We start from the raw sequence: 15,840 nt of genomic DNA on the forward strand, positions 1-15,840 counted from the left end.
GGCCCATCCCAACAGCTGTCTTAGCCATGCTGTTTAAGCTTGTTGAATGACTGTCACATATTCCCTGGAGTGGGCCCATAAAATGTCTTGCTGTGAGGATGAAGAAGACGGCTGGGCATCCAGTTGATTTGGAAGTGGACACTGGAAGGCACCTGCTCCTTCTTCTGGTGACTGTCCTGCGTGTCACACCCTGTGTAGCCTCTGAGGTCTCCTGGTCCACCCTCTCTCCCCACATTCTGTCCCTGCTCTGCTCAGAGCCCTGCAGCGGCTCCCATCTTGCTCGGAGTACAAGCCAAGAACCAGACAGGGCCTGGAATGTCCGTTTCCCTGACATCCTCCACTCTGCCTGCTCCAGCAAGTTCCTGGCTATTCCAGAATGCACTAGCCACAACCCACCCACTCTGAGTGCTGTGTGTGCCCTTCTGCCTCAGCGTTGAGGGAACCTTCCTTTGCCAATGATGGCCTGGCTTGTCTGAGAGGGGCAGCTAAGCCTTTTGTAGCTGGACATCAGTCACAGTAGGAAGATTCACATCAGAAAAGACCAAGAGTTCTCAAGTCAGAGCCTTTGGTTTCCAGAAAGCCGGTTTCCCAGAATTCACAGGAGTAACCACCTTTCTTAACTTAACATTTAGAGAGCCCTTCCCTTCATCAGGGCCCACCCTTGCCAGCCAGGTATCATAGCAGAGTTCATTTGGAGCTGGGAGGACAAAGTAGGGTGCCATTTTGAGCCCGCCTTGGGGTATATCCCCTGGGATGCAGCTAATAGGGACAGAGCTGGACATGCTCAGAGGTCACTTGGTCCCTGCACCCATTTTCTCACAAGCTTCAGTCACTGCCTGCGCCCTGTACTGCAGCCTCACGGAAGGGTCCAGATTTTGAAAGGGTGCACCTACCAAGGCCTCTCGCAGCTAGAAGTTAAGAAGGGTTCCAAAAATTCTTTAAAAAGATGGGCCCTCTCATTCATGCCAAATTCCTTCTAGAACATTCTAGGCAGGCAATCGTAAATAGACTCAATGGCTTGCAAATGCACACATGATGAAGCCAGTTGGCCAACTCAAAACCACCACCAACAAGGTCACAGCAAGGACAACTATCTTCACTTAGGCTAAGTCAGTAGCAACCTGTGGCGGGTGCTGGTGGCTTGGGGGAGGTAGGTCTCTGTGCATCATAGCACGTGTGTAGGCGTGAGACTGCCATCCCTTAATAAACCTGGCAGGAAACGGAGTGAGCTTTGAGGTGCTTGTTGTTAAGCATTTGGGTTTGACTCCTGGAAACCCAGATAAGGGTGGAAAAGAGAAATGACTTCATATAGTTGCCCTCTGTTCATGTCATGGTACACACAATGCCTGCACTCACAGCACTCGTGTACACACACACACACACACACACACACACACACACACACACACACACATTCAAGTACACTCACACACAAGCACACATGCACAGGATAATAGCAAAACCAAAGGCTGGCTGTGCTGGTGTGTTTACAATCTCAGACCTGGAACGGCAGTCAGGCAGATCCCTGGGGCTTGATGGCCAGACAGCCTAGCTTACTTGACAGTGAGAGACCCTGTCTTAGAAAAAGGGGATGGTGCCCAAGGAATGACACCTATGGTTAACTTCTGGCCTCTATTAACATGTGCACACAAAGGCACACCCATGCATGTATGCATACATACATACATAATACAACACACATACATGCATACACATACATACATACATACATACATACATACATACTAATACTAAAAATAAGACAGAACTCTACCCCACCCCTGACATTAACCTTGAGAAACCTCAACTTCTCCAAAAACATGCTGTCTCTCATATCTGTACACTACTGAGAACTTGGCCTCCAGACCTTTCCTGGTTTTGGCAGGGACTTGGATGTAGGGAAGACTTCTCTTCCCTCACGAATCCATGTTGGGAGAGTCACCACCAGCTCAATGGAGAACTAAGCCTGAACCTCAGTATCAGGGAGACAACAGGGAGAAGTGGGGACTATAGCGAGCTCATTTAGACATCTAAATGGGGCAGCTGTTTCCCAGCCCCTGTCAGCTGAGATCGTATGGGAATCCAGGCACAATGTTGACGGAAGTCAAAAATCAGCAGTTTTGTGTGAAATAGCCAGATTTTCAAATGATGGCCCCGCTGTCCTTGTCAAATGTCCTGCGGACCAAGGAAAGCCAAATTTTCCTTGTAGTTTGGCTGTCGGTGAGGGTTGCATAAGATGGTGCTGTGGTGCTTCTAGACAGGGAAGGAGTCTAGGGTCATGTGTGTGTGTGTGTGTGTGTGTGTGTGTGTGTGTGTGTGTTTGCAGGTGTGCACATGCAATATCACATGCATAAAAATCAGAAAACAACCTTCGTGGTTGGCCATTGCTTTTTACCTTGTCTGAGACTGTCTCTCTCGGTCATTCCTGCATGTCCCAGGCTACCTGGCCCCCAAGCTTCCAGGGCTACTCTGTCTTCAACTCCCACTTTGCCATAGGAGCACTGGGGTTCTGGACATGCACCAACATGTCCAGCTTTATGAGGAACCTGGGGATCTGAACTCGGGCCCTCAGGCTTGTGTGGCAATCTTTAGCCAGTACATCTCCCTGGCTGCTTCCCACGTTCCCTCAGAAGGCCTGGACACCTGCTGTGCCTGGCTAGAGCCCTTCAAATATTCAGTCCCAAGTTTATACCAAGCACCATAAGAAAATAAGACCCAGTATCATTCTTTCAGGCGTGAATGCATGGGCCGGCGAAGGGTCCAATAGTAGCATGCCCGTCTTACAGTCTTCTGCCTAACGAGAACATTTGGACAGTAAGGAGAAGACACAGGGGTCCCACCCTGCATTGGACAAAGGACGTATTCCATAAACAGCCTAGCAACAAGAATGGTGGAATGGCAGGTCTACACGTGTACAGAAATACGGTTTGGGGATCACAGGAACTTGGCTACCCATTTCCTCTACCAACTGCTACTGAATTCACATCTCTCTCCTGTTCCCTTCCTGGTGCTAAAGGTGACAGTAGAGAAAAGGATGGACCAAGATGACCTATGACCTAAAGATGAGCTCTTGACCCAGCTGCACCTGAAGCCAGATGCCCCTGAATGCCTCATTTCCGGGTCAGTACGTTTCCTTTGTATCCCCCTGCCCCATAAACCAATTCAAAAGTTGCCAAAAGACATCCATCACTCAAGATATCCATCATTCACACCCAGAACCATCTCAACAGCTAAGGGACACTTTGGCTGGGATTTTGCTCTGTGTCTGTTGGGGTAAGGAAGAAAGAGAATGATTTCTTGCCAGCCCAGGACATTTCTAACCTTGCCACCCACGCCTACCCCGTTCCTCAACATTCCTTCCCCTCGAGGGGAATCCTCCCAGGTCCTTTCCCCACACGGAGCAGCACAAGCTATTGGCTCCTCTGAACAGTGGCTGACACCCATTTATGAAACCTGCAGACATTTTATCCCCCTTCCATCAACCCCAGATGACATAACCATCGTCTTCCTGAACGGAAGGAAAGCCCAGGGGATGGACTTGGACCACTCTGCTGTTATCCGTGATGAGCCGTGATCAGGGGAACTCCTGAGAAACACATAAAGCTGGGGAGAGCTGATTGCTCCTTGGAAGACTCTCGGTCCGGCCCCAGGAGGCCTGAGTCCTGCTTTTTCCTGGAAACAACATTTAATATCTTTTGGCTTCTTTTCGGGTCAGGATTTAGTCAAAAGGAAAAGAAGCTCAACAGAGGGGAGAGTGAGGTTCAGGGTTTGTTGGCCGAAAAGAGATGCCCAGGACCTGTCATGTGTGCACCGAGGGGTTCCTCGTTGGGATTGGAGGCTCAGGACCTTTCTCATAAAAATCAAGGTTGCAGTGTCTTTTGGAAAATCAAAACACCTGGCAGATGGAGCCCCTTCCCAGACTAATTGGCCAGTCCCTCTCTGGCTTCTCTGAGCTCCCAGCCCCACGTTAAACCCTCTCTCTCTCTCTCTCTCTCTCTCTCTCTCTCTCTCACACTCACACACACACACACACACACACAGGAAGAGAGAGAGAGAGAGAGAGAGAGAGAGAGAGAGAGAGAGAGAGAGAGAGAGAGAGAGAGAGAGAAGAAAGATTCTCTCTACATACATCTGGTTGTCCTGAACTCACTATGTAGACCAGGCTGGCCTCCCATGCACAGAGATTTGCCTGCCTCCCAAGTGCTGGGATTAAAAGCATGTACCGCCACGCCCAGATAAGCTCTGTGTGCTTTTTAAAAATCACTTTTAGATACACTATTCCTTGTTTTGGACGCAGCTGAGTAGTGACAGAGTAGTAGGTTCTGAGCAAGGCCCTACAGATGCTGCTCCCTCTGCTGTGACCTCAGTCCCACAGCTCCACCCTGCACTGAATCCCAGGGCTTTTGTACCTGCTTCTTCTAGTCGACCACTCTCTCTCCTTCAGTGCTGTGCTCATGAGGTCTCCCTCCTCTGGGCTCTAACCACCCACCCCATAGGCTTGTCACCCTGCGACATTTTGTCATTCGCACACCACTGCCACGCTTTCTTTTACTTAATTACAATTCTATGTGGGGTAGCTTGTATGCATGCCTGCATGACACGTGTGTGTGTGTGTGTGTGTGTGTGTGTGTGTGTGTGTGTCCGGGGTACATGTGTGCACATGGAGGCCAGCATTCAGTGCCTTCTACAGGGTCTCTCATTGCCTTGGAGCTCCCTGATTGGCTACACTGACTGGGCCAGGGAGCCCCAGGGACCCTGTCTCTGCCCCCAGGGCTGCACCTAGGGCTTTACCTAAATGCTCAGGTTGACTCTCGGGCCTTCATGCTCACACGCTGAGCCACCTCCCAAGGCCCAGAGCTTTTCTATGCTTGACAGTATCCTCCTCTGGAGTAGAACCTGGCACACAGTAGGTACTCAAGACATGGTTTTGAATGTCTGAATGAATGCAATTTCCTTTCAGTAGAAATGGGATGTGGGGCTGTGGGTAAGGGAAGAAGGAAAGAAATAGATCACCTACTCACTAGAAGCAAGGTAGAGATTTCTGGAGAACATTCTCTGCAATAGAAGGTAGAGGGCAAGAATGGAAAGGGAGCGCGTCAGTGAGTACCAGCAGCTGCTGGGAGCCAGTGGCTCCAGGCTCCTTCTGCCTTTGGGTCCTCGGAGAACGTGTGTAGTCTCCACTTGGGCTGTGCAACAATGGGCTAGGACCTCCCCTGACTCAGTTTCTCATGGTAGCTACTCAGCCTCAGGGTCTCTGATTCTCAGTCCCCATAGAGGACTCCGGGGAACCTTCCAGACAGGGCGAGGGAAGTCAGAAGCAAGAGTCTTGGTACCAGCCTTCATCCAGTCCTGAGAACTTACCCCTCGTTCATCCCCAAATGAGCCCAGGAACATTTACGTCCAACAGAAAGCAAGGATTCCCACGGCTGAATGTTCTTTTTCCTCAGCAGGTAATAACCAACTTCTAACAACTGCTATGGGTCGTGTGCCTGCCAACACAGATCACGTCCATGACCTCAGTTCCCATCACTTGAGCAAGGGAGAAACTGAGGCATCCCAGGGTCACCAGATGAGTAAACGAGTTATCACAGTGCTTCATTGGGCGACAGACTGCATACACAACCACGGCCCCCTAACATCGCAATGGAGCTCAAAGACTCCCTTTGCCAGGTGACATCATGGCCCTTGAATCACCCAGGTGAAGCACAATCTTGTTGGGTGGTTGGCATTGGTATAAAGCATCCCGTGGCGACCTCGGAATAAACACACAGCTCACACGGTTACTCACAGCACTTCAGACTTGACAGAGACAATAAGCCGTCTGTCAGCGCCCGAGGACTGGCGTCTGCTACCTTACATAGCCGTTGGAGCGTGTCCCGCGTCTATACTGCACACACCAGAGCAGCCTTGGCCTTCATGTTCACTGTCAGCATCCGGATTGAATGCAGCAACCGCGTGGCGTAGATCTGTGCAAATGCACACAGCTTTCGCATAGGAGCTAACCTACCTAATGATGCATTCCTTAGCGTGCACCCCGTGAGTGGCTGAGGTAGACTGCATTGGACCCCGGCTCACCGGGATCCTCACCCACACCATGGTGTACTTGAGGCCAGGAGAGAACATAAATGAAGCTTAGTGGGGAGATATGGGGAAAGGCCCAAGCTGAGCTCAACTCCTAAGATGTGGAAGGCGGAGGAAGATGAACACCGACTCCCACACACGGTCGTCGCCTGACTTCCTCAGTGAGACCCAGCCCCACAAATGTCATTTGATTTTCTTAACTACACAACTGTAACTAAAGAACTTTTTACATCTTTTGCACACATGTGCTTAGCTTTCTATGACACAGTTAGGTGGGGGGGGCGTGGGAAGGAGCTGAATTCTTTCTGGGGTGCTACACGCCGGACAGTGTGGCGATCTGGAAACATACCTCTAGACCCAGCTCCCATGTACAAGGCCTGGCTTGACCCCTTCTCTGTGTGCGCTTGAATGGGCCACAGTCCCAGCCCTTTGCTCATTTATAATAGGAACAGTAGGCGTGAGGAGGAGATGAGTCTGTGTCTGCAACCATTCGGGACCAGGTCTTTGCAGAGGGAATGTTCAGACTGTTGTAGCCAACACTGTATGTGCCCGAAGCTGGGCCACATACCCTGCACACGTGTATCATGCAAATGCTCACTCCGATGAGACCAAGGTAGGCCTAGACGGCCATTGCTGACAGCTTTGGGCACCTGATGCATTTTGTTTTATGCCCCAGAGCACAGAGCAGCAAATCTCAATAGTACAGGAGTCTTGTTATTTGGGGAGATTTTTTAGGAATAAAATATTTCACTGTTTTATTTTGTTTTCTGAGACAGGGTCTTGCCTAAATCCAGTGCTCCCTGCCCCTGCCCCCCAAGCCCTCCGTATTCCACTGTGCCTGGATTAAAGTATTTCCTTTCTTCCTGCCTCCTTGTCTTCCTTCCTCCCCACCTCCCTTCCTCCCTTCCTCTTTCCCTCTCTTTTGTTCCTCGTTCCTCTTTCTTTTTCTTTTTTTGTGTTCTGTTCTATTGAGACAGACCCCCGATCTGTAGCCCAGGCTGGCCTGGAGCTTACGGCCATCCTCCTGAGTGCCTGGGATGCAGACACAAGCCACCACCCCGGCGTTAAAATATTTTATTTTAATGTAGAGGTTATAGAGAAACCCCTCGCCCTCAGAGCCTCACTCAGCATTCAGCCACGGGCCCATTCTGTTCGTTCTTAAGCAGTTTATGCGCTTGAGTTTTAAACTATTCTAAACGGTTTTGTTGTGATCTGTGATCAGTGAAAACTTCGGAGCCCATTTGCCCTAGTTTTTTTCTGTTTTCTTTTCCTCCCATAATCTAAAGATAGAAATGTCCCTGTGTGTTAAAGCTACTGCAGAAGGATTCTTTCCTCCTTCAGGAAGGAGACTCGGACTCTTCCAGAATGCCCATAATCCGGAGACTGTAGGTACCGGAGCGACAGAGGGGTATGCCAGGGCAAGTAACTTCGACGCCCACCCTTTTCTTTGAGTTCTTAAGGTGAGAAAAACTAGTATCAGATCTTCTAGTCCCAGATCTTCTAGTCCCCAATCCAAATTTTAAATTGTAAAGCATGCCTGTGGTGCATATGTGTGTTTGTACCTGTGTGTGCATGCAGACACATATGTTTGTGTGACTACACTATGCACGTATTGTGAAGGTCAGAGGCCAAACTCGGCTTTGTGGGTCAGAAGCTGTCTATCTCTTTTGGAGACAGAGTCTCTCTTGGCCTGACTCTTGCCAAAGAGGGAAGGCTCACTGGCCAGGGAGCACAGGGCTTGGCCTGTCTCCCCTCCAAAGCCCTGGGATTACGAATGGGTATCATTATGCTCTGGGCATCAATCAGGCCCTCCTGCTTACAAGATGAGCATCTTACAGACTAAGCCACCTCCCCGGCCCTGGAATATTATATCATTCAAGTCTTTATAACAAATCTGCCACAGGAAGTATCTGTCCCACAGGCTGGTCAAAGCTGAGTCTCAAAGGGCTCTTGGGATCTGCCCAAAGTCACACAAGCAAGTAGGTGACAGGGTCTGTAGTTAGTCCCTGCCCCAATGGTACCCCCATTTCAAAGACAGCACTGGGCCTGCCTGATCCGAGGAGGAAGCCACTCTCCAGGGGTACAGGCTCTCAACATTTCCAGAGATCTTCACAGCTCACTTGGGTCCATCTTTCTATCTGCTGTCTACTTGTCTGTCTATACACACACACACACACACACACACACACACACACACACACGTAAAAAATTAATGAAAAAAGAGACCATAAATTAGAAAAAGCAAAGATAGGTATATGAGAGGATTTGAAGGATGAAAAGGAAGAGTGAAATCTCGATCGATCTATCTATCTGTCTATCTGTCTATCTGTCTGTCTGTCTGTATCTGTATCTATCTCTATCTATCCATCTATCCATCTATCTAGCTAACTATGGAGTGAGAGAGAGAAAGAGAGGGGGCGGTTAACAGAGACCCATCTACCTCTGCCTCAAAACTACTTGGATCAGAGTTGTGTACCACACGCCACAAAGAAACGTTTTTCCTAAGAAAACTGTATTGGTTCTCAGTGAAAAGAGAGAGGTTAAAGGCCATAGAAACCCTGACTGGTTTAATAAAAAACAAAACAAAACAAAACACCCATTTGTGGTCCAGACACACGGGGTTTGGGGTGGGTTGGTTTCGGTGAGTTTTTGTTGTTGCTGTTAATTTAGTTTTCACACTGAAGGACATTTACTTGCAGATGCATCCTGTGCATTCAGTACCCATAGAAGCCAGAAGAGGGCGGCAAACCTGGAACTGGAGAGAGAGGCAGTCGTGAGCCTCCAGGTGGGTGTCGGGAACCAAACCCCGGTCCTCTGGAACCGCTGAGACACCTCATCAGGCCTCCATCGTAAGAATTTTTGGGGAGAGGATTAAACTCTTTGTGAAAGTGCACAGCACATAAAAACTTAGTGAGGTTTGAAATCTACGACTCGCCCCTCCCTTCTCTGAATATCCAGATGATCTCAACCTCTAACACCCTTGCGGTTTCATCCCAAAGCCGCGGGGGCGTTTCATGCTCCAAGGAAAGCAAAAGGCAAAAGCAAACCCCTGAGGCGTTCCTTCAACGCCCCGGAACCCGCAGGGTCCAGCGTTGCAAATGGGAAACTGAGGCAAAGCTAGGCTTTGAACAGAGGCAGCTGGGCTCCCAGGTCTTGGCTGTCAGCAATGTCCTCACTCCGCTGTCTGTAAAGTCTGCTGGAGGACATGGTTGAGATTTGGTTAGCTCGGAGAGCTAAAGGAATCTGTATCATTCCGTGGTGGAAGCACAGAGGGCCTGGGCTGTGGCACTGGCTGGCCAGTGAGCCCCGGGGATCTGCAGTGGCCTTGCATCTTTGGCGTTAGGAGAACATCTTTTGTTTTCTTTTTCAGCTCCTTAGGGTTTGTTAAATAGAGCAAGAACCTCTTTTTTTTTTTTTTCTTCCTGTGACTTCCCTTTCATTTAAATGGGAAAACATACATTTCAAAGGCGTTCAATAGCTGCGTTGACGTCTCAGGCTCAATCACAATGTCCCCATTGTGGCTAGAGGACTCCCTGGCCTTTAAGCTCGGGTTATAAAAATTTGGTCAGAGCCCAAAGTCTGGCTTTAATAGAATATTTTAATTTTGTTTAATGAATATTATTTTAAGCCCATTTTGGCAGTTTAAAAATGTGTTCTTTTATTTTCAAATTATGCTCTATCCGTGACCTGCGCTTTCTTGGGGGTGCGGGTGCAGCGTGCAGTGGGGCCGATAATGACACAAGCTACCATTTATTGAGTGCTTACTATGTGCCAAACGCCCTGTGAATGTGCGCCACCTCATTTAACACGCACAGCCTTTCCAGGAACGGCAACGGTGCCCAGAGGTGGCAGAGCTAGGGCACCGTCAGTGGCCAAAATTCACACCAGCTCTGTCTGAGTCTGGGACCTGCGCACTCAGCCGCACAGCCCACACTCTCTCTGCGTGCGGACCCACAGTTCCCAGGCACCAGGCACCTGGGCAGCCTCGATGCGACTCTCTGTCGTCTTTACAGCCGGCGTATGGAAACAGACAGGCAGGACCACAAGAGTCAAGCCTTTCACTGGTGATAGCTTTACATTTTCACCACAGCCGACAGCAAAGATCCTTACAAGTTGAGAAACTGAGGCACGGCGAGCTAAATCATTAACCTCATAGCAGGGTTGGCTCTGGTCATCGCTCAAGCCCCGCCCACCGCTGGTACAAACGCTTTGTGGTATGAACTTAATCTCCGCAGAAAGGCGCTTTATAATCTTTGTTGTGCCACTGGGGACAGCGACGACGTGTGTAGTTAAATGCCATGGCATCAACCCCACCAGCCCATAGTTTCTGCTCCCAATCTCCACTGTATTTAAGATTTATATTAATTATATTTAATAGATAATATTTATATTAATTATATTATTAAACCTTATTGTTAGATTATATGGTATTACATATTATATCATATTAATTATATTAATCTAATTAATCATATATAATCATATATAATCATATGTATATACATATACGCATATACATATACACACATATACACATATATACATATATACACATATATACATAAATACATATATACATATATAATACATATATACATATATATACATATATACATATATATATATATATGTCAGGGCACGTCCCATGGATGCCCAGTGCACTTTGGGGCACAGAAACTAATGCACTGCACTTGGTGAACTGGGCTCCTTGGGATGAGCATCTGCAGAGTTGCTTTATCTCTTTTCCCTCATCCTGCTGTGCGGGGAATGCATAGCGCAGGAGAAAGGTCCGAGAGTCCCAGCAACACCTTCTGTCTACTCCAGGGTCATTGGGACCAGGGCAGAGAAACAATTCCAGGACACTGGAGTCCTGTTCTTGCCTGTCTGTCACCCCGATCCTAGACAGGGGAGTGTCACTAGGGAAAGGATGAGAAGAAACGCTCCGGGAAGCACAGCGTGTCTTCGGAATGCTTTATGAAATACTCAACACACATCCTCTCTCTTGACAATGGAATTTATCTTGTCACACTGCAGTGGGTCAGGGGTCAACCCATTTTGTTCTCCGGGGCCACAGCCAGTGTGTCAGGCTCCGCGGGTTGCATAGTCCCTGGAGTAACACTGAGGTTATTATAGTGTGACTGCAGTTGGGGACAGAGCAGCCAGGTTGCAGCTTCAACAGGAGCCACGGCTCTGTGAGCATAGCATCGTCCTCCTCCTCTGAGCCCGGCTTCTAGTCTGACTCCCCGTGAATACCCATAAAGCTACACAAAGGGGACTGACTTTAAAATCTGCCTCTCCGGGGCCTCCGTGGAATCTGCCTGTTCTGGGGGCTTGGGATCAGAACTGGACGTAATTCTGGCTCTGGCACCGGCTATAGGACTCTGACCACATGTCTCCATTTTACAATGGAGACAATAACAGCCTACTCCATCCAGAGACAAAGCAAAATATTTCTTAAGTGTAGTGGCTGGCACACAGCACATCTTCAATAAACAGGGCAATCGGCTGTTGCCAACAACTCTGGCATTGGCAACGCCTTTTTTTTTTTTTTTTTTTGGTTAACTCACTGGAAAAAAAATATTGGGGGAAAAAAAAGGCAGACAAACTTTCCAAAGCAAGTTTTAAAAGTTACCCCGAGGGTCCCAGGGGTCAGAAAGACCCCGCCCTGGATCAAACTATTAGTCATACCCCCTGTGCCTCTACCTCCTAGGTCTGCACCTCTGTCCCTGTACCAGTCCCTTTCTCATGACGCCCGAGCAACATGGAGACGTTCCACGTTGAGTTTCAAACATCTGCTGAGATCAGGGCATCCCTCCCCCATGCGGCCCCCCTTCCCTCCATACCCCAGCCACTAACTTCTGGGGGCGGGGTTCAGTCTCCTCAGTAAGAGGAGAGCACACCTCAGCTCAGGATCCTCACAGACCGGAGGTGAATAATCTCCCCGGCTTCATTCTTTGTCACGGCTCGACGGGGCCAGAACGTTGACAACATGGCCGCAAGTCACAACTTGTTTTGCCACTTGAGACCATGCATCCCGGCAGAGCAGCCAGTCTGAGTTTCCCCTTGCCTTTCCAGTGGTGAAAAAGCCAGAAGTACACCCCCACCGCGCCCCCTTCCCAACCGAGCAGGTCCTCAGACCTTTGCTGGGGAGATAAACAGAGCTAGAACATTCCTAAACAAAAGTGGACACATGTGTAAATAGTGCACACCCACGAAAGCAAACAACCTCTTTGGGCTAACACCTTTTCTGTCTCTCAGAAGAGGTTTAATCCCTCTGTGGAATTCCCATCAGCACCTGGGTTGGTACCAAATTCAGGGTCATGCAGATACACTGTGTATTTCAGGAAGCCAAGGGTAAGGGCTTCTCTTCACACTGTGTGTCCCACATTTAAAAAAAAAAAAACCACAGAAACAAAAAAGAAAGGTAGGGGAAACTGTTAATACTTCCACCACAAAGTGAGCACGGCGAGGGGAATAAGAGGCAAGAAAACAGACCAGGAGACTACAGGGCGTTTTGACCTCTGACTCCCACAGATCTGAACATCCTGAGGAGTTACCAGTGGTGACCGGCAGACACAGAACCCAATTTTTCTCTAGAACAGTGAAAAAGTTCCGGAGGAGACCGCCATTCCAGTCTGTCTCCTTTTACCACAAGATGTCTTTGCTGATCCCCGGAGAACACAGTCAAGAGCAGAAGTAACCTCCCCTCCCACGTCCCCCCCATCGCCTTCTGAGTCCAATTCAACCAAACGCATCTAACAGGCAGGAATTCGGGCTTGGCCCGGGAGCGAGCGCCGGTGGTTTTGCCCTGTTTTGGTGACCTTCAGTGGCTTATGTATGCACTTCAAGCCCATGACCTAATACATGTTGGTTTGGCTTCCTTTCTCATCATAACAGCCTGTAAAAAGCTATTGAGAATTCCCCGTGTTTTCTCATTTGGGTCAAGAAAATAAAATTGATATCTAAGAAACCTTTTTAAAAAATTTAAAGGCCCGTACAATCCCAAAACCATGGAGTGTTTGCACCTGAAAGAAGGCAGAGCCTCTAAAAGGTGCAAGACCTAGTAACCGCCTTCCCGAAAATCAGCTAAGAGGGGCTCTTTTTTTTTTGACCTAAGTCAAACAATGACATTTAAAACTCACGTTAAAGTAATTACCGTGCAGAATCTGCCCGTGTTTTTCCCATTTCTTAAACAGAAGTGTGTATGTTTTCACATAGTTTCCTGCTGTGATTTTTCTTTCTTGGCAAACCCACGCCGTACCATGGAACCCAAAGTATTCACGTTGCAGGAACAATAATGGTGGAAACAGACCCAGCCGTCTCTGCCATCATCATTTTTCTTTACAAAATTAAAACGTCTACTGGCTAATACATGGCATATTTCGGTTCTGAAAAACGCTGTTCAGGAGATGGACCAAGAAATGACAGGAACCCCACTCTAGGGGACTCAAGGAGAAGTGCGTTCCTACACACAGAGGAGTCCATAGCCTCGTTCTTCGCGGGGAGGAGGGAGGGGTTGATTTTTCTTCCAATTACCGTCCCTAAGAATGAATGAGCACAAGCAGATACGTGTTCGTCTCAGTTACACAGTCTGAGAATCCACAGACTCTTAAAAGTTAATTTTACTAGATATCCAGACAGAAGGGGAAAGTTGGACGCTGTTGACATCATACACATTTTATGGTACAGGCACGACACTATGAACGCTCTATGACAGAATAGCTTTTAACCTCTGTTAAATTCTTCACACATTTTAAAAGATGTTTAAGTTGGCGCTATCTCACGCTGACATTCCTGCTGTAAATTTCGGCATAGATTTGAAAGTACAAATTCACATATCAAAAACACCAGGAGCAGGCACATCTGCACTGGGAGAGCGCTCTAATTGCAAGAAGCCAGCGAGCCTGAGGCCGCGGCCCAGTTCTCAGTAGGACGGTGGACTGAGACCCTGTGTTCCTGACACCCCCTCTGCTTTCCCCCGAAGGGTGCAAGGGTGCGTCAGGCCCTACTGACCACAAGCCCGCCTGTCCCCACATTCGAGCCACTAATGGCATCCCTTGACATTCTAAGTGGCCAAGACGAGCCGCTCCTGTTACCCGACTCTCGAGACCACCTGTTCCAAATTACTTTGTCCTCCAAATGTTTATAATTGAACTCCAGACCAGCACCCACCCGAAGCAATACAATACAGCGCCTTCTGCCTTCCGGTAAAGCTGACCCGAGCTGTGCCTACCGTAACTTTTAGGGCCTTCCCTCTGCCGGTAAATTTATTGACTCGTTTTAGGAACAGAACTTGCCCGGTGTTAATATAAAAGGGACAAATTAAATTAGTCCTCGTAAATAAACGGCCTTTCTCTTTGACAGAACCAGACCCAAACTGCTGGACGCGAATGCCAAGGTTTCTATTCTTGTCTTCTAAATACTGAATATGATTCCCTTCTGTTTAAGACAACAGCAAGAAAACCCAAACAAAACAAAAAACAAAACAAAACAAAAAACAAAGCAAAACAAAAACGAAGAGGAAGAAGGAAGAGGAGGAGGAGGAAGAGGAGGAAGAGGAGGAGGAGGAAGAGGAAGAGGAGGAAGAGGAAGAGGAGGAGGAACAAAAACTTAACCGGGGCAGCTTCAGAAGATAACTTGTTCTGTGTCTGTTCAGAATCATCCAAACTGAGCAGGGAGAGAAGGGTTTTCGAAGGACAGGGTGAGGCACCCATGGGGAATCGAAGGCTTGGGTTTCATCTGTGGCCTGTGTGAGTCATGTGTTCAGTGACTCAGTTTCCTCCCTCACAAGGCTGAGCTCTTAATAATAACACTCAAAGGACAGCAGTGAAGAGATCCAGAAAGATGGAGGAGATGGGATGACTGTTGTCCTCTGCATTCAAATCCCGGATGTGTGGTGACGGGGTGTTTGTTTGTTTGTTTGTTTGTTTGTTTGTTTTTAACAATGTGTGTTTCTATAAGAGAGTCTTAGGTGTGGTCTATAAATGGGAAAAATGGTATTAGTGTTCACTGCTGTGAAAGCAAGAAGAAAAAGGAGAACACACACACGCACACACACACACACACACACACACACACACACACACGTGTAGCTTCCTTCAGCTCTAGGTACACCAGGCAAGTATTTCCCTAGCCCAGAATTACAGCTACAGAGAACGAGCTCCTGCAGGTCAATTACGGTGAGCCAAGCCGGTCTGTAAGCCACCAGTTGTCATTTCAAGCATTAGTCCTGATGGAGGGTTTACCCTCCCTGGATTAGAAGGTGTTAGGCAAACACCATTAGGCCGGTACCGTCACTGGCAAATTCTCCACTAATTGTTGTCCCACCAGAAGTCTCTCTCTCTCTCTCTCTCTCTCTCTCTCTCTCTCTCTCTCTCTCTCTCTCTCTGTGTGTGTGTGTGTGTGTGTTGTGTTTGTTTGGGACTCTTGAAAGGCCTCAGATGCAGAAGAGGAAGTGGGGTGCTCAGAGTCCGTGAGTCTGGAATCAGGAAGAGTGTTGGGACTGAGCGAGGAATGAGAGCGTGTGTGTGTTCTGTCAACAAGCCATGTTTTCTCAACTCGAGGGTTAAGCCTCTGTAAAGGGTTCCTTCTGGGCAAACGCCTTCAACTCCTTATTCAGAACAAATGGCAAGAAAAATGTTTCCTGCCCACAGCAGAGCTCGGTCTTGGTGACAGGCAAGAGAGTGTGGCATCTGGGAGTGACTCTCAACCCCTCTGCCCGAAACCTCAGGATCTCAGGATCGGGAGGCCCACAAAGCT

The sequence above is a fragment of the Rattus rattus genome, chromosome 5, assembly GCF_011064425.1.
Source record: "Rattus rattus isolate New Zealand chromosome 5, Rrattus_CSIRO_v1, whole genome shotgun sequence".
Classification (NCBI taxonomy): Eukaryota; Metazoa; Chordata; class Mammalia; order Rodentia; family Muridae; genus Rattus; species Rattus rattus.